Consider the following 19,341-nt stretch of genomic DNA (forward strand, 5'->3'; position numbering starts at 1 on the left):
TGGGGTTTAACGTGCCAAAACCACTTCCTGATTATGAGGCACGCCGTAGTGGAGGACTCCGGAAATTTCGACCGCCTGGGGTTCTTTAACGTGCGCCTAAATCTAAGTACACGGATGTTTTCGCAATTTGCCCCCATCGAAATGCGGCCGCCGTGGCCGGGACTCGATCCCGCGACCTCGTGCTCAGCAGCCCAACACCATAGCCACTGAGCAACCACGGCGGGTTTTGATGGACAAGGCAAAGGATTTTGTAAAAGTCGGAAAAGTACTGTTGTATCGAGTCGGGATAGTTTAGGTGGAGAACGAAGGCGCTTGCTGCTCAACATTGAACACGGACACCTTAATGTTCTTCTGTTGTCTGAAGCCGGGATTCCGAGCCTATATATGCATTATAAAAAATATTCGCAAGATGTTCTAGAAGTATTAGCGAAATTGAATAACGGCAGTTCATTTCGAGCAAGGAATAAGATATTTCGATGCTAGTTTTGCTATTCAAGATACCCGAGTATTTCGCCTTTCCCGTGTTCATGCATACCTTGAACCTTTATTGGATAATTAGGAAAACCGTTGTAGCCGGCTTATATCGTAGCTGTTTTCATATCAGACATTTCCCAGGCCCCGCACTTGAAGTGCAATTTGCACTGCACATTAGCAGGTTAGGACCCGAGGTATTCGCGCTTCTTCGTGTATACTTTCCACATTTCAAAAGCTTTTGTAGACAGCTGCACCTTCGGTATAACCATTGCGTTCTTCCGTTTGTTAGCAGAGAGCGCAAATAATTCTAACCGCTCGCCATCTTCTCAAAGAAATCTCGCTAAATCACGACCCCTTGTCCCGTACAGAACGGTTACGCGTTTAGAAGCCGTCGCTACATCGACACGGCTTCCGAGAGCCAAAGAGCTCCTCGCTTTGGCAGCAGACGTAATGAGGGTTCACTGACGCTAGAGAAGAGGTAGAGAACAGGTTGCTGAGATCAGCAAAAGCTACGTATAAGCGCTCACTGCTATTACACCATATGCGATCGGCACATCAGTACAGCTCTTCGTTCATTCAGCGCCATGCATGAATCAAAAAGAACGGAACAGACTGAAGGGAGGTGCATTCGCGCAGAAGCCTGCACCGAGCAGGCGCTCGGGGATCACCAGCAGCGCGTGGCTCAACGAATCGCTTTGTTCTCGGCCGCCGATGAAAGTATAGACGTACAAGACGAATCAGGAACACGCGGCGACGCGAGACGGAGCATCCTTTCGGCGTCATTAGGCATCATATCCCGCCCACTTGGCGGCGCCCTGAGCGAGCTGCTTCCTTCACGAAAGTGGCCCATCCTTCAAGGTGGAATTACACGAGTAATCCAATGTTTCCGGCGAACAAAAACACAGCGCCGAGCAGCTCGCGTGGTGTGGTGTAGGTTTAAAGACACCTGCGAGCGAGCTTTTCTTTTCCTTTTTCTTTCCTTTTTTCGCCCAAAGCCGAGGTGTTTCGCGTGTCTCACCAGCTGGAAGCGTCACGGGCTTTGGGGGCGATTAGGAGGTTTTTCGTCGGCATATTTGTTCAATACCACGCTTAAAGGCACGTCAGTCTTTCGCTCTACCTTCTATTTTCTTATTTGCGTGCTCTTTTGCTTTCTTAGTGCTTTTTTTTTTGTTTTATTCTGACACAAGCCAGATGAGGAGAAGCCAGTACCCCATTATCTGCAGGCGTCTCTGAACTCGTCGCGGCTTATTCACCGTGATGGTCGCTCGCGCGAAGAAGTATACCTTCGCTACATGGCTGAAAACCTAAACCGCCCAGTGTGGTTGGCCTGTCATGTGCCCCGAATGAACTCCCTCGAAAGCCTCGAGACTAAGAAACCGGGCGCTATTAAACGCGTCGCTAAGTGCACCGTAATTTGTGTGCACGCCAGAAACAGATTTGTCCCTTCAATAACCCCTGCATTAAATATAAGACAAATAAGTTAAAGAAAAGTTATTCTCACGCATTAATGACAGCGGTTTGGGGAGGCGCACTTCGAGAGTCTTCTCGAGGACATATGTTTTCTCTGCGGCTCTCCGCGTCCGTCGACAGAGAAGCGCACTGAAAGAAAGGAGAGAGGAGCTCGTGCGGTTGGCAGGGTCGGGGGCGCGCGTAGCAGCGCCGGCGCTCATCAGAAAGAAGTGGGGCCACCCGCGGACTGCGCCCGCGAACAGGGGCCTCGGGTACTGCGCGAGAAAAAAAAAAAAAAATAAGGGGGGGGGGGAGGCACCTCGCTCGTAAAACGATTACACGCGGCGCCCGTGGTCACGCCAATTCTCACGCGTGAGCGCGTGAAAGCTCTTTTGAAATAGGCAATTACGCGGCGTCATTTTTCACGAGTCGTTTTCAGATGCGTTTCGCGGATTCGGAAATGGCCAAATAATCGAAGCAAACGAACGGGCGCGAGAAGCTCCCCGAGTCCGGCCCGCAAGCGCGACCGGTCGCAGTCGACCCCCCCCCCCCCCCCCGCACCTCCTCCCCCCCCCTTTGCATGCTACGACGGCCCCTGGCGTGCCAAGAGGTGCCACCGGCGCGCGGGACCGCCGGCCGCTTATTTACAACCGCCGCAAATGAAACGCAGGCATCAAGTGGAGGAAGAAATAATCACCGTACCAACGAACGGCACGACTGGCGCATGCTCTGCCGACTCACGTGTGAATGGAAGGTACACGCAGATGCAGCCGAGGTTAACAGGCTGCGCCCTTGTTGTTAAAAGTGCTCGCCACAGCGGCGGCCCGGGGTTGTTTCTTTTTTTGGCTTATTTATTTATTACTATTATTATTATTTTTCTTTTTGGGGGGCAGGGGGGGGGCGCACGCCAGTCGAGGAGAGCCGTGAGGACGAGCTTGGGTATCGAAGGGTGCACGGTGTTCTGGTGGGTCAGTGCGCTTCGCGAAGTCGCGTTCGTGAACACTGCGCCCGGCGAACCTCCTGCGACAGCCCGCGCCGAAAGGCCTAGCCACGCGGGAATGCCGCGTACTTTTCTATACATGCGTTTACTTTACTGAAAAAATAAAGTCTCCAAGGTTATATATTTATTTCTAATTAGCGAGCGCATCTTTAAGTACTGTCTTCGATGTGATACCATTGAGGACTAATCGGCATAATTGTTGCAGCGGGCTTACTTCTTCCTTTTGTCGCGTTTTGTCATTACACGTCTACACTGCGCAACATTGCTGTTATTGAAGGAAGCGTTCTGCTTATCTAAACATGGAGATTTTACTATTCCTCCTTTTTTCCACCAATGACTGCGCTACTCACTACTCATATGCTATCACTGAGGCTTAAAGCATGACGCAGCACTTCCAAGACAGCCAGCGCGAATGCAAAGCTGTAATTTGCTTCGCTTTATGAAACGGTTGATGACTCCAGTCTCAGAAATATCGGGTCTCAGAAAAAAAAAGATTGGGACCGTGGCAAACAAGTGAACCCAACAAGTATGTGCTTTAAAATCCTTTTTCAAGGACTCAGAAGTGTTGCAGATAAGTAATGAGTTAATGGCTACATGTATTCGCATTCTCTTGTAGTGCTTGTGCTCGTGGTGTTTCGTGCGACGCGGGCGTGCGAACTATTCCCAAACCATGTTACCGTGTCCAAGCTTGTGGTTGTATGCATGTATATGCAAAGCGGTGCACTGTGCATATCTAAACTGTGTAATTACATGTGAACTGTTCTTACTTTTCGGTTTGCTACGAGGAAAGTAGTCGACATCTCCCATGATGCCAAGATCTTCTTCACATTTATTTAATAACCTTATAAAAAAACGCTGTCTACGGTTTCCCACATTTACTTTCGTGAGTAAATACAGTATATATTTTTCATATTTTGGTACATTTAATGAACGATATTTTTCCTATCAATATCGGAATTAGGTAAGGCAAGGTTTCGGTTTCTAAAACGTAAACCGAACCCTTGGACACGGGCGGTTCATAAAAATGGTTTCCAGCAATCGTCGTAGCGTATCAGATGATTACTAAGGCGATTGGACAATAAGAAGAAAGAAAGAACAGCTAATTCAAATTGAAGCGTTGCGAATTCGACCCGAGGGTCTGTGAACTAAAAACAAAAAAAAAAAGAAAAAGAAGTGACAATTTCATCTTTTGGCGCAACAGTTCGCGCCCCGAAGGGGCACGCCATATAAGGTCACAGCTTTTCCCGAATACTTCGCCGCAGCCAGGGAAGCACACCGGCTATACCATGCGAAATGCAGTTGCCAGTCGCTGTGCTCAAATGTACGGTGCAGTGTACTGCATTCTGAGGTAGCATACTCGTGTACGTAGTGAGGCCGCATAAGCATTGGTACTTATTGTTGAAGGAAAACAATTTCAAAGAACAATTTTGGTAAAATATAATATCTAAGGCACCGAAAGTATAGAATTATGCGTTGTGGTCCGCATAATTGCTTACAGTGCATATTTGAAGGCGGTGCATTCGATTCACAGCATTCAGAGAATTCAACACGCTTTCGACTCCAAATGTGCTAAGCCTCCAAAGCTTCAGGATTTTGTTCACTTTCATGCCCAAGCGGACTTGGAGCTAAGACAGTGTGAACACAGACTTTTCGTCATATTTATAGATGGACACTAGCCATATATGGCCTCCATGTCTATAGTTCCCACGCATCTATCCAGCATGTGCTACACGTGAATTCCGTTGCATCTTCGGTGTTTGACGTCCTCTAGTCTCATGAAGTATATTCCCTTAGTGTAACTAAGCAACAAGACAATGAACAGCGATTAGTTCACAGCGGGGAACTCGTTCGTGAGGGCTGTTGTTGTTGTGGCTTTGTTCTTCAATTAGTGTTCCTCTTTTTATTCCACGTCGGAGCCTCTACAAGGCACCAACATCTCCATACGTACATTAATTTTTAATAACATTAATGAAAGAAGGCAGTGAACTTGGCGAGACATAGCAAGCGCAGTCAGGGAGCCGCGCCGAAGCGCCCTGCTGCGTTATCTCTTTCGAAAGCACAGAATGCTTCGGTGTTGTACAAGCATAAACGTGCTTGTAGAGAGAAAAATTGCGCAAGATATTGGCAACATCACAAATGTTAAACACTGGCCGCTGCGTTGGGATTCCATAAGCATCGCCGCTTTAGGCCGATATTATACCGCAAGCATATTAACGTGCAAATGTGGAGGAGGCCTACAGAATTGCAAGTATATGTATTTGCCATCGAGTGAACAAAGTGATTCCATAAATTCAAAGTTCTCGAACATCTGTCAGAATCTTAACATCTCTATTTTATTCTCTTTCTGTTTGCTCCTAGTTTCGCGGAAATATAGAAAGAAATTTATAGTGCGATTGGAGGAAACGTTCTTGGTGACAGGCCAAGCGCATCTGCAGCGGCGTAACCTGCGATGGGGGCTCTTAGCTGGTTATGTATACACCAGACTGCGTGCATGCGTGGTACAACGGTGCTCGAGAAGATAATTATGTCTATCTCGCAGTAACCTCGGTCATTCTGTGGCAAATCGCAATCGCACGCACAGATGCCCATGTTGCATTCTTGTAGTTAACTAGTCGAAATAGACCTTTCCTTCAGCCACCCTGTGAGTCTTCAAATCACGTTCTGAGAAATCTTTGAAACCACGCCATCCTAGGAGCTGCCATGTTACACAAAATATATTCGAAAATCCTGGTATTCGATGACTTAAACATTAAAATGTTTACATTTGTGCAGGTGCGCAAATACCACCAGCTTTCTATATTTGAGCTTTACGGAGACGCAGCTATAATTCTTGTTGGTATCGTAGCAGCAATCTACAATCTCCATATATAATTTGCTAAAAACCATCTCCTTTGTTCCATTCCAGGCCGAGCATTTTAGTTTGTATATTACAATTATCACTGCAGTCATTAACGAAGGCAGGCTTTAAAAAGATGGCAGTATTGCCCAGTGCGTGACGCGCTAACAGCGATAGCCATCGCAATATACAGTATGGATCGCAATATATAGTATAGTATGCTATAGTATATAGCACAGTATGGGTCATGATGGTCGTGCACTATTACTTGCATTCTAAATAGCCCCAGTATGTACTAGCTAAATAGCTAAACAGCCGCACTATAGACAGAACGAACAGTCTCCGTATCCCTGCCGGGGCTGGAGTGGAACTTTGCATGTAACCGGACCGGCCCCACCGGTAAGACACCTTGGCCTCGGTCCGGACCGAGCCCGAGGCAAAGAAAAGTCGGGTGAGAATATCGTTCAGGGCTTGCGCTGTAAAATAGTACTACAATTTTTCCGCGCTGACCAATTTGGGTGCGCTTATATAAACCGCCATGGTTTCTCTATACTTCCAGCAATTTTTCTCAGCAAAGTTGTCCAGAAGTGCGAGGAAACCCAGAGGTCTCACCGACAAAGCATTTCCTGTTTGTCGCACAGGTTTTATAAGCAATCTTCGCCACAATCTAAATATACTGGGTGGGTATTTCTGCTTTTCATCTTTCTTTTTTTTCACAATGGGCGGATTGTAGGAGACTTCCAGCATATAGTGTGACACGGAGTTCTAGGGGCATCAACGGTGGCGATGCCGCAAGTACAACTTGGAAGTCCCCATAAGAGCTGTCGCTGTAAAGTAGGAAAATAATACCAAAAGAGAAGAAAACGCGACGTTTTTTAATTTGCCGTCTGTTTTTATTTTTTTGCTCGATGTCACGTGATGCGCTCTCCGGAGAGCCGTGTACCTTGGGCGTGATGTATACGAGGGCGACGTGCTAATGACACGCGCGCGATTTCACGCGGCAACGAGTCGGAACTGATTGCTATAGCCTTGCTTTCGCCGCTGGTCGGCGAGAGCGACAAGTCGTCCCGGCTCGGCCGGGGAAGAAGCCTCGCCTCTCGATATCAGTGACGAATGTTCCCGGCACGCGCGTGGTGGGAAGGCAGGGCTGCATTTTTATCTCTAACGAAATAGCGAAAAAAAAAAAGGAAACCGGGCTCCGAAATGACTTCTCGTTTGGGCCGGCCGCTGGCTAAACCAGAACCGCAATCAGCTGCGACGCGTTGCCGTACGAAATCTCTCGCACGTCATTAGCATGTCGCCCTCCCGCGTCGACTCGCGGGCGCAGCTTGCTGGCGCGGGGCCTCGCGCGCTTGTTGGCGAGATAAAGTGAAGTAAGCGGCGAAATTGATGACGGATGTTCAGGTACACGTGTTTCTTTCGGCGCATTTCCCCTCCTTTCTTTTTGACGCAGAAACTTGTGCTTTTTTTCTTGAGGGCACAACAACCACCACCCTTCTCAAAAGTGACTATTATATAGGCCCTCGGTTCCCCTTATTCTCGTTCATTTACGTCAGAATCAGTGGCCAAATTCAGAAAGCTTTTCGTTTCTTAAGGTCTGCTTGCTTGTGCGACCGTCTTTGCTAATGAATTGTCCAACTTCACGATTGAACTATTCGTAAAAGTTCTAGCGAAAGAACGTGTTTTTCTTTTTTTGTGCGTTAATATGGGCCCGTATATTCACAAAAATGTGTTACGGTAGAATTCTTAGTACGAGGATATTCTAGCCACTCCTGACGCCGGACATATTACTAGCGAAGGCGGCCAGCCAGAGTGGCAAATAGCCCTTATGAACGAAAAGCTTTGTGAATTCGGTCCCAGAATAGGAAAAGTGTTGCCCTTCCGTCTTATAAGGCACGAAAAAGGACACTGGAGAAAATTTAGCGACGTTGGCGCTTGAGGAATCACAAACGCGGGCCAGTCATTGCATGAACAGTATATGCGAGGAAGTGTGGAAGAACGAAACATGGAGGGTGGGTGGAGGGCTGCATGACTTCCGCTCAGGCAGCGCTTTGTTTCCATATGTCTGATACGCGCTGCTCAGGCGCCATTTCGTAGCCATAGTCGCCGCAGAGCCCGTCTTGTGCGTCACTACGCTTTTCTTACGCTTTTGCCATACCCTCCTCTTCCGCTTTCCTCCTCGCGCTCTCTTCGCCATTGCCGTCTTTCATCACCCACTGCGCTCCGCGCGTTCGCTCTTTCAGCCTTCGCTGTGCTCGTTCGCTCGGTTACGAGGGACGCCGCGGCACGCCCACGCTCGACGCAGGAACGGGCGCCTAAGAGCTGCGCTGTAAAATAAAAAAAAATGATTCGCACAGCTTCGCTGAATATCCAAAAAGACATTCCCTTTAGCATTCTGCTAAGTGCGCCCACTTCGCTGCATAAGCAAACACCTTTTGCATTTCTCATGGCAGAAAGTGTACCGCTGCGAAGCTGCCAAAGCTTTTCTTTTTCTCATTTGTAGCAAATAACATCCATACTGCAGGTGATGTATTTGCGAACCGACTTTTTTTCAGTGCATTTATTCTGTGCATCAACAATTGTTCGCAACAGTGAGAAGAAGGAACGACAAGCACTAAACCAGCCTTGACGGTTAGACTGCTCTTTCAGAACCGCCTCTGCATTAATACGAGCTGCGTGAAAACACAAGGTTAAGAAAAGTAAGAAAAAGTGCACCTCATTAGCGTAACTGTATTTCCGCGGCGGGATAGCCAGTCGGTCTGAGAACTGGCTAACGTGCCTGTTCTTCCGTCTATTCCTATTCCTTCCGCGGCGGGAAAGGATTTTTCATTAGTTGGGGGAACTGGAAGCCAAATATCCGTCTGTATAAAATGGGTGCCCAAGCTGCTTCTCCTATATACGTTGCAATATGTCATAGCGATGTCACTGTCTATAGTGAAATTCACGGTCTTTTCACGTATATTGACCGTTTCTGTGCAAGCACAGTACACAAATGTTGTCGGGGTGAGTTTTCTCTAATCTTTTCCCTAATACAACATATCCATTTTTATTAACAAGCCGTTAATTAACATCATCCAGATGCTGCTAAATCCATTACTTCACCGTGGGGGAGTGCGGGAATGTCAAAGTGGCATCGTTTCGTTGTCGCACCGTCTCTGACGCCGCGCCACTGATATTCATTTAAGGATTATTACAGGAAAGGTAAAGAGAAAGGATGGGAGAGGATCGGCCACAATCATTGAATTCATATTCAGACCACCATTCGTGTCGCAACCCTTGAAAGAATGTGTGTGTACCAACTAGCTCAGTCTAAGGTTTTCCTCATTTCAGTAATAATGGCGCGTTTGCAATAGAGAACGGCAAATTTCTCCCAAATTGCACTTTGACCATATGCAACAAGGTTTTCGGCATCAATGTATGTGTTGACCTTAGAAGTGTATTTGCATCCAGTCAGAGCCCGCTTCATGGAACAGAGTACAAACGTACGTATTAAAGCTAAGCTTTCTTTGCCTCTTCTCCCCACTTTGCGGCCGTCGGTTGCTAGCTGATGCTGTCTTGCCTATTATACAATAAATTGGGCAACTGGTTTTCTGCATGATTAGACAACTTGGGTCACTGCACTGGGCATGTGCCACTGGGTATAAGTGCCCGAATAAATAAGTCCCCAAGAGGCAAGAAGTGAGAAAACCGGTAGCAGAGTGGGGGAAAGAAGGTGACAATATTGGACCAGCGTGCGCGTTGAGCGACGAGCATCGAGCTACAGATATGCACGTAAAGAACTGAAATGGAGGAAATTCAATAAACATCAAAAAGAGCTTCCCTTATCACGTATTCCCACATATGCGGGGGATCGGCCGCGATATTAAATTTTTTTTCCTACAAAGGATCATTTTTTTTTCACATTCAACTTCGTAATCTCATTCCACGCCGCTCTGCATTCTTAATTTCGACGAATGGCATAGAGCTCTGAAAGGTTGATTCCACTGCCATCGACAAACCAACATTGTCTTCGATGCAATAAAAGTCACAGGGACTGGGCACACTTCGTGCTTCTTTATGCAAAAGAAGTTCGTGCAGAACATCATTGTTTTTTTCTTTGTAGCTGGGTTCCTCTGTCAGCACTTATTTTACAGGAGCGAGAACCCTGTTTACTGTTTTAGGGACGGGAAATTTCACATTTTTCGCTCCCGATCAGAATAACCCTTACATGATTATCCGCGGTACTATACGTATGGAACATAAGCTCCATCTGGAGTTACTCTAGAAATGCTTTGTTGCACTTGGATTGGCTTGTGCCCGTCAAAACCAGCAATGACAGGGCCTCTAATCATCGGTGTTACTCCAATTTTCGCATGAACTTGAGGCGTTCCCCACAAAATCGTAGACGCTTATCGAAAATTTATTATCCTTTAGGCCTACCACACATAAATAAAAAGAAGCATACTTGCAGCGAGAATAATTTTCACAGAACATTCCTTGGTCGTAACAATAATGTTAAGCTACCTGTACGGTCAATGTATAAACATAACATCCCATGTGCCAAAATGCAGTGCGTGGGGAAGCAGCAACAATTCGGTCCAATGGACTTCGTTAATTAGTCTCCGCTGCGCAAATGTTCTGCCTTATCAGCGTTCGAGCGTGCGCCTTAATTGTACTAGCGTGCCACTCGTCATACACGAACAAATTTATCCTTGCTTGCTCCTACATCAAAAGAAGCGCAACACATTTTATCATTCACAAATAACGGGAACGGGCGGCGCTGGTCGAACCAAGCGCTGAGGTATCGGGCGTTTCACAACCACGCCGAGCATAAATACGATAAGGTTGTTTAATATGACCTACCACACACACGCCGCACCGGCGATAAGAGCCGCCACGGGCGTTCCGATGCAAAGCGAACGGGAAAAAGAAAAACCCACAAGCCGACCGGCCGGAGAGGGGTGCCCTCGGCCAAAGGGAAAGAGTCCGTCAGTTTAAATATCAAAAAAGTGGCATCTCAGTGGCTCCCGTCTTGCTGAGAGATCGGCCACGCGATGCGTATGAGCGCGGCGGCCGCTACCCCCCCCCCCCCCGTCCTTTCCCCCCTTTATTTTTTACTTTGCATTCGGTTCCGAAAGCTTCCAAATGGTCGGAGCAGTGATATCGCATGCCGAAACAATTTTTCAAGCCGTGGTCCAATGTACACATGGCAAAAAGAAATAAAAAAGTACGTGCGGCCAGTTCGGGAGGGAGGAAAGAGGGGGGGGGGGTCAAGGAAGAGGCCGCCAGGAGAGATCTTCTTTTGCTCAGCCGACGTGGATTATCCGGCTTCTCCGCTGCCGCCAAGCGAGTGGCAGCGGCGGATATATATGCTGCCGCTCAGCAATTACTGCATGCCACATCCTTTCGAGGACACCGAAGCGTCGTTTATTTCTACCTGGCAGAGCCCCTCCGTGTCCCCCCCACCTCCGCTTTCTTGCGTAGCGCGCGCGGGGGTAGCTTCTGTTTTCTGATGTTACCGATCAAAACGAAAATGCCGACGCGACCACGAGCTAACAGCCGTAATTAATCTTCATTTCAAGAATCGCTTCAATTTGACAAGTCCAATTTATAATCAATCGCCGGAGATAGATTACCATCGAAGAGCGCGGGACGAAAGAAAACAAAGGTGAAACTGGCCGTCGCGGAGCTGAGAGGGCCCCGCGACTGGTTTTGAGAACGGCGGCCGCAACGCTTCCGAGGCCGTCGCTGCTGCTGCTCTTCCCTCGGCGAAGGAGCGGTGTGTGTGCGTGTGTGTGTGTGTGTATGTGTGCATGCGCGCGCACAGACGCACACACATCGCGTCGCGCGGCCGCCGACAGAGAGCGCGCCTTAGGGTCGCCTCCTCCTGACAATACGCGTGACTTGCGCTTACTCATAATCTCCGGACGAGGAAAATATTTAATCAAGATTAAGTTCAGCCGGGGCGGGACGCACGCTTCATTTCCCTGGCGACCAAACAGCGCACCGTACACGGGTGCAGTCACCTCTGAGTAAGAGGATAAAAGGAGAAAGAAAGAAAAGCGCATTCGAGGGAGTCTCTTACTTCGTATGTCGTCTCTATGTGGGCTACTTCAGCTTAGAAATTGAACGTGAAATCGGCAAGCTCGCGGCTGGGAAAGAGGTGACAGGCCTAATAAGTTACGCCTATAAAGGGTTGTTCATTCTTCTAAACAAACATGTTATTTCTCTATTGTTATATTGGAGTTTGTCCAAGTTTAGCAACATTGGGCCTTTGTGCACGGCGGAATGACCTTGTACACGTTGGATACAGTCGGGAGCGTTGTTTATTATTATTGTTATTTTTTACCGGTATTGCGCTCGATGTAAGTGCGACAGCTTCTCGCTAGGGAGGCTATAGGATGATCGGCAGTCTTTGTCAGGCCGTCGAATCAGCTATGAAAGCACAAGTAAAGCAGTATTGGGCGAGACCTGTACCCGCGGACACCGACCACTGAAGAGATATATGATTCCAGATTAACACTTCAATAATTTTTGCGAGTCCTCAATAGCCGGTGCGATCCAAGTATGTACATAGCTCTTCTCACGCGAACAGAGGCAACACCAGGGGTGACTTGCACGAGCATTTAATAGCGAAAATAATAACGAATTTAAAAACGTGTTCTTATATGTTCCATAGACAACGTCTAGTCCGCACAAGAGCACGTTCTTAAATTCTTTATTGTTTTCGTCATTAAACGTTCGTGCGAGCCGCCCCTGGTCATCGCAGGGTACACTACCGTACAGGAATACATGTTGGTTTCGACCTCGTATACCTTTGCCGTTTCCGCTGCATTTTACGTATACCTACACAATGGGGCGTGTTTGCATCTCGACTCGATGGATAGGAGGGCGTGTAGCGGCGGGAACGCGAGGGTGCAGTTTCCTGTCCTAAACAGTGCTGCTGAATTGCACTGCTGTTTCAGCATCGTGGTGGTGTTGACCAATAACAAGATACGCCGCTGCGCACTGCAGCACTCAGTGAATAAAGTAATTAAAAATAAAAAATAAAAATAAGTACAGTCGACTCCTGTTAATTCGACCTTTGCGGGACCGCGGTGTTTGGTCGAATTATCTGAAAGGTCTACATAACAGACGGCTGCAAGATGACGAATTCACACCTTTTTATTATTTGAAATAGTTTCTCGTCGACGATAAACTACTTCAAAACAACCTTACAATAACTATACATATGTCATCATCGGTCAGTGGCCCACAGACCCCAACACTGCTGTTGGCGCTGACAAAATTATCAAAAGAGAGATCGCTCAGGGCACAGCGCGCAAGTCGTCATTATCCCTGCAGGACTGGTTGCTATGGTCACCGTCGTGGCCTAGGGAAGCAGTAGTGCCGTCTGCTGGATTTGTTGTATTTTCAAGATTTTAGTGATCGTTAGCGCGTATGGCGGGGCTGTGGTGGGGGTCGAATTAACCGACGCGGCATGCTTTCGCGTTCGTACTAAACGGGTTTTCCTTTCATAACCGCCAATGTATGGTTTCTCAGCGATATTTTCAATCACGTTCGAATAAAGCGAGAAGTCGAATTAACCGAGTCGAACTAATGATAGTTGACTGTATCTGATTTGAGCTCCATCCCATTCCTGCGTTACGTTTCCCTTATTTTTTTTTTCATTGCACAATTTCCAGGCAAAACCAATAAAAACAAAAATGAACAATTTATTCAAGCTTCTATAGTTGTCATGGATAGCAGTCTGCCAAAACGACCCATGACAGAGGACGGAGGGAATTGCTGCGTCCACTGTATATGACGCATTTTGGAATGTCTTGGTGCGACCAAACAAGGAAACCAGCTTTAGTAAGCCCTCGACCGATTTATGCAATCAATAACACAGAAGTCGCAATAAGCTTGAATGTCTTCTTCAGAAGGGAAGACGGAGACGGAGCGGAACGAACGAAAGAGATGTCTGCATCACAACAGGAAAGTGAGAAGATATAAGGAGAAGGCTGACTGCTGCGCATACGCACGCAAAACTAAACCTATCATAGAGGGGAAGATTGAAAGGCAGAAAGAGGAGCTCACTTGGAGGAGGCATAAATCACGGCTCGACATGCGCATTGCTTAAGCTTATTACCGGCCCAAACCGGCTATTAATCTTGACTCCCTGTAGCCCCTTCCTCGGTACGCGCAGTAGCATGAGAATGTTCGCGCTTGAGTTATTGGCCTTAACTTTCATCAAGGTGTGCTTTTCATGCACAACAGTTTAATCGTTCCGTCTCCCCGCTTGAAATGGCAAGTTGGACTTTCAGATATAGAGCGACGTCGTTCCAGTCATTATTAAATCTCCTTTTCTCTGCTCTATTTATATATGTGATGATATATCCGTACCCATATTACTACGTGGGCTACTGAACGTTTGTGTAAAGCGGCTTATGGTCGATGTGCCGCCAGTCTGTGCTGTCAGCTTTAACCGGGAAGTATACAGAGCGTTAGTGTGCGTATACGCGCACTCAAGTAATAAGGCTATATAGGGCGCTTAGCGTGTCGCTGCGTTCGCATTTGGCAGGGTAGATTGCAGATTCGCGAAAGGTTCTCGAAGTACATGCACATGAGTAACATGAGGGTATAAGACCGCGAAAGGTCTTGTGGTCATTACGACGACCACGACTGCAGCGATGGGGTTACTATGTGCTAAGGGCACCCCAAAGTATACACACTATTATATTATATTAAAGTATACACACCATTACTATTTCTTACAGAAAATAATAACCGCGATTGTTCTCTGGTGAACTCTCACTCATTGGCGTTTTCTGTCTTCCATTCAAACGGATTACGCTAAGTATTGAAATATAGCTTTATCAAAAAATGAATTAGCTGCTAATGTCGGGCAACAAACAGACAAAAAAAGTTTATTTCTTATCCGGCGTGTTTGTGGAGTGGGCTCCCGCCTAGGTATCGGTCAGGAGGTCTTGCCTCCTAGCGGCTTCCTCGGCCCGCCGGATTGCCCAGAGTGGCTCGTCCAGGACTGAGCTGAGCAGCGTGGCCCGCCAACGCGCACGGAGGCTGTAGGTGGAGGCTGCGTTCTCATTACTGTGCATTAATCCCTGGCACTCCCATAGTATGTGTTCTAGGGTAGCTCGTGCATCGCAATCCTTGTATTTATTTATATTGCTGGATATACAGCATAACATGTTGTAGTGCCGGACTCTTATGACTTGGTTTGTAACTGTCGCCATTGGACAGATTGAGTTGTGGGTGAGGTGGTGGGTAAACGCACTTCTGCAGTTTATAATGTTCAGTAATGTCATTGAATCTGGTCATTCCGTCCTACCACTCTCATACATCGGGGGACTCTGACGTGGGATCAACATCTGCCGTAGCTAGGAAAATGAGCCGTCGAGCTACCTTATGTGCTGCCTCGTTAGCGTTGTCCTCTCCTGTCGTTGTGTGGGCTGGAATCCATAGAATGTGGATGCATCTGTCGTCATGGGTTGTTATGTCTGTTCTGAAAATCTCGGGGAAGGGTGCAAGACATGATAACGTTGGATGCGAAAAAAAAAAAAAACGTCAACGTTATCGCGCGTCGTGCCCCTGTAACAAGTCACTTTTTGTTCAATTCCTCCGTTCCTTTGGCTGGTTGTCATCACTCCTTCCAAGAGCAATCCGAAAAAAAAAAACTTGATGTTGATAACAACTGTGCCATTCTTAATAATCGTAGGATGGGAATGAAGCTTGTGCAAGCTATGGAAGGCAGACCGTGCGTGGGTTCTACTTCATGCGCCCGCCTAAAATACATGTAATAATAAATCTCCGTGACGCTTCCAAGCTTTAGCTTCAGTTGACCGGTGTAGGAATCGCGCACCTTCGACATCGCGACGCGTGCTCGCCTGCTTACCCTATGGGCGTGTGCATATAGTATGTTATAGTAACATATCGAATCATATGCCATTCTCTCTCTCTATCTCTGCTATAAGGCACCGGGACGGCGTAGCAGGACGCTTGCTCCGCGGCTGACCGGAATCTGTGACGACGCCTTCCTCGAGAACCGCGGCCTCTTTGAGGATACTGCTCGCGCACATGCGCGCAATGCATGCGGAGGGGAGAGGGCTGCGATAAGAGGAGCGCGCCGCTATTAGCCGTGGCCGGCCCAAAAGGACCTGCCGATTCGGTCATGATAAATGGGCTCCTGTCAGTGGGCGCCGGGCTCTTTTGCGGAACGCCGCGACGCACCTCCCTGCAGCATGCGGGAGGGATGTGCACCTCGGCGCCCAGGTTTAATTAAACACGATTAGCGCCAGTAATTACTAAGCAAATTCCGCAATTGCTTGCCACCACCGACGACGACGACCGGGGAGGCCGCGAGTATTTGCAGGCGTTAATTGATTTCAAGGCGGGGCCGGGCCGTCCGTGCGTGGCGTGATGGACGCCCGAGCTGCGGCCGAAGTGCTAATCGTGCCTCACTCGCCGACCTTCGGAGACGAGGAGCAACAGAGCGGCCCGCCACGGCAGCTGTCACAGCGCGAGCACGCGTGGGGCAGAGCCCGCCGTGGAGGGCACACCGGGTGCGCAAGCCGCGGCGACGCTTTCTCTCTCTCCCACGGCGAAAGGGGGCAGCCGTTAATGGGCTGCGGGCGCTTAGGCGATCCGCGTGAACCACACGCTGACCCCGGAGCAGATAGGGGGGTAGGGGGAGCACATGCCAGCGCCCTTCTTTGTGCGGCTAAAATACCCGCGGACTCGCCTCTTAGTCGGAAAGTGCTCAGCGTGCGCCTTATTATCGTCGCCGCGATGACAAGTCACCGTACACTGGCCGCGCGAAGAGCGGCCCGAGTTGATCGCCGGTAACCGTACGGTCGCAAGCTAAAGACCTAACGCACTGCGCTATTGAGATTTAGGGGTTGCGGGAGGGGGGAGGTGGGGGGGGGGGGGCTCTATTCTCCTCGCGCTGTTTTGCAGCGTGAACCAACTCGGCCGAATCGCACGTAACATCAGACTACGGATATGTTCGCGCGCACTTAGTTTTACCGTGCATTCCGTCAGTGTTTGCTTTCTGTATACGCTATCAAATGTTTAGGTTCAGACCTCTCGCCAGCTAGTACGACTCGCGTGAATAGCTAGCCCTATGGGCTCATCGTTAACAGATGTATACACGATGCTTGTAAAAATAATTCGGGAGTTATAGCAATGGCATTGGAGCGTTCCAGAACGCCTTACAAATTATGGCGTGATGCCCAGCAGGGTCCTTTAATCAGGCGACCACCGACCGTAAGCGTCGCCACTATCACCGCTATACCTCCACTTTCCTTTGCGGGGCATAAGTTCGCCGAATAAAGTTTTAATTCTTGGGAAGTTTTTCATCGCCTGTCATTCTGCGCCCATCAGAGACATTTGAAGACCATGCCGGCCTTTTTCATGTGCTGTGCCTCAGTCTAAACGTACTTATGCGGCCTCTTAAATGGCATGCGTGTAGTAGACAATCGCAACATGAAAAACCGTTATGCGGTCCCGCAAAACCGTCACATATGTCCCTGATTCCTTCCGTATCGGGCATAAATACAGTTACGTCGCCGCTCTATATATGATCTTCCTCTTTGAGTTCAATGAAATGGAATAGTAACTGATGAATATCACTCACAAAACATTGGGCTACTCAGTTGTTACCGGTAAAACCAGGCGTAAATCAGTGTTTCTTTCACCGGCAGTTTGTAACGCTTTCTTACTGGTACTGCATGCTGTTCTAACGAACACCTGATTAAATAATTCACCAGAATACCAATGAGAATCGGCTTAGCACGCCCAAACAACCAGTGCTACTACTTACGTCGTGGCTTTGCTACAAGTTTCCTTTTCCGCGTGTTGGATGCTGGAATAAGCCGCAAGAAGGCAACTTCAGGCTAGCCGGTTATACACTGCCCTGGCGCAGATAAACGATACCCACTCCAAGACGCGAGCTTGGCGGCACGAAGAAGGGCAAACCGGCATCGGGGGGCCCCCATTTGTGATTGTCAGGGTAGTGGTCGCTGAACTAGCAGCGCAGCATGCTTGTGCGCCGTGTGGGTAGGGGTCTCCTTTAATCCTGCCCACGAACTCGGCGGGGAGACCTTTTGAAGAGTGCGCGAAGAAGCTTGTAAGGGAGTTGGAAGCACGGCTGCGCCGACCGCTCGGGGAGCTCCATTAGTGACGACGACAAATAAGTCGGCGAGGAGTTCGTGACTGCACAGTTACGCGCGCCACATGCTGGGACGAGAGCGCCGCGGAATGAATTCGGCCCCGTCGGGGTCGGGCGCTGGCAGCGTGCGGGTTCGCGCCGCGCCGCGCCACTTCGCACGCAGGGAGCGCGGCCTGTCGCGGTCCGAAAAAAACGAGTTTCACGCACTATTGCGTATTCCGCACCGCGCGCGTTCCAGTGGCTCGCAAAAATGCATGATAATCACCGGCAGCAGCAGCGAAACACGCCGACTATCGCTGTCATGACCTACGAGAAAGGACTTCATGAGAAAAAATATAAGGAACGATGTTTGTCGTGGACGAACGAGCTCCCGTTGCTCTGTGTAACACTTAAACTTAATTACTTCCTGCTTATTCTTGACAGTGTCGGCATCTTGTGTGCGCCGGCTGTACCCGTGACGGCGGTATTTGAAAATTTATTTCGACTGCTGCGTACTAATAAAGTGAACAGCTTTATTAGTATTTCCCCTTAAACAATGGTTTCTTTATTGACTGCTCAATAACCAGTGCGTCAGTCACCAGTAGATCTGTACAGACATTGTTAGCTTACTGTCAAATTTAATTAAACAAAATTAAATTAAATTATGGGGTTTTACGTGCCAAAACCACTTTCTGATTATGAGGCACGCCGTAGTGGGGGACTCCGGAAATTTCGACCACCTGGGGTTCTTTAACGTGCGCCTAAATCTAATTTAATGAAACAATAAAAGAAGTGCGAAACAAAGGCCGTATTATTATCTGCTTTATTTATTATGAACTTTTCTTTAAAATTAAGACAGGACGCTAAGTATCACGTTATGAGGTTGGAGAAGCAGCAATACTGGTGTCATTTCATACTGGTGACATCGGGCATCATGATTAGTGTATCAAGCAGCAATACTGGTGACATCGGGCATCATGATTAGTGTATCATGGGATTATTACGCGTCCCATTAGTCATTTAAAATATAAACTACGATCCTTCTCTTGAGTTCGACATTTTCGGCTTCTTTTGCAGCTTGTAATTTCCTTTAAAGTTACCGCTACATTTTAGACACGACGGTGAATGATGGTGGGTACAATTTTTAGCCACTGGGCGGGGGGCAGCTATACGCATTTCGATTAATGTTAACACAAATGGATCTGAGCCCGTGTAATTGTAAAGTGTTGTAGTACCACTGAGCCCCGCCTGTGAGTGAGCATTATTATCCTGAATGCGCAAGTGAGCATTAATGAGCCCGAGTGCATGAAGACCCGGTTGCCGATGATAAAATCTTCTGCAGTATTATTAAATCAATGATGGTTGGTTACACCAGTTTATGCGCGACGTAGTAAATTGGGTTATTTTCACGTTATTATCCCGCACGTCACACCTTGCTTCCTGTTACGACGCGGA

At 48.2% G+C, this 19,341-nt stretch overlaps 1 protein-coding gene across 1 annotated transcript in view; it reads left to right on the forward strand.

Moving 5' to 3' along the window:
- LOC142573667 (homeobox protein MSX-2-like) overlaps positions 1-19,341 on the forward strand; it is a 70,714-nt gene that overhangs the window by 24,683 nt on the left and 26,690 nt on the right. The window lies entirely within an intron of this gene.

The sequence above is a fragment of the Dermacentor variabilis genome, chromosome 1 (genome assembly GCF_050947875.1).
Source record: "Dermacentor variabilis isolate Ectoservices chromosome 1, ASM5094787v1, whole genome shotgun sequence".
NCBI lineage: Eukaryota > Metazoa > Arthropoda > Arachnida > Ixodida > Ixodidae > Dermacentor > Dermacentor variabilis.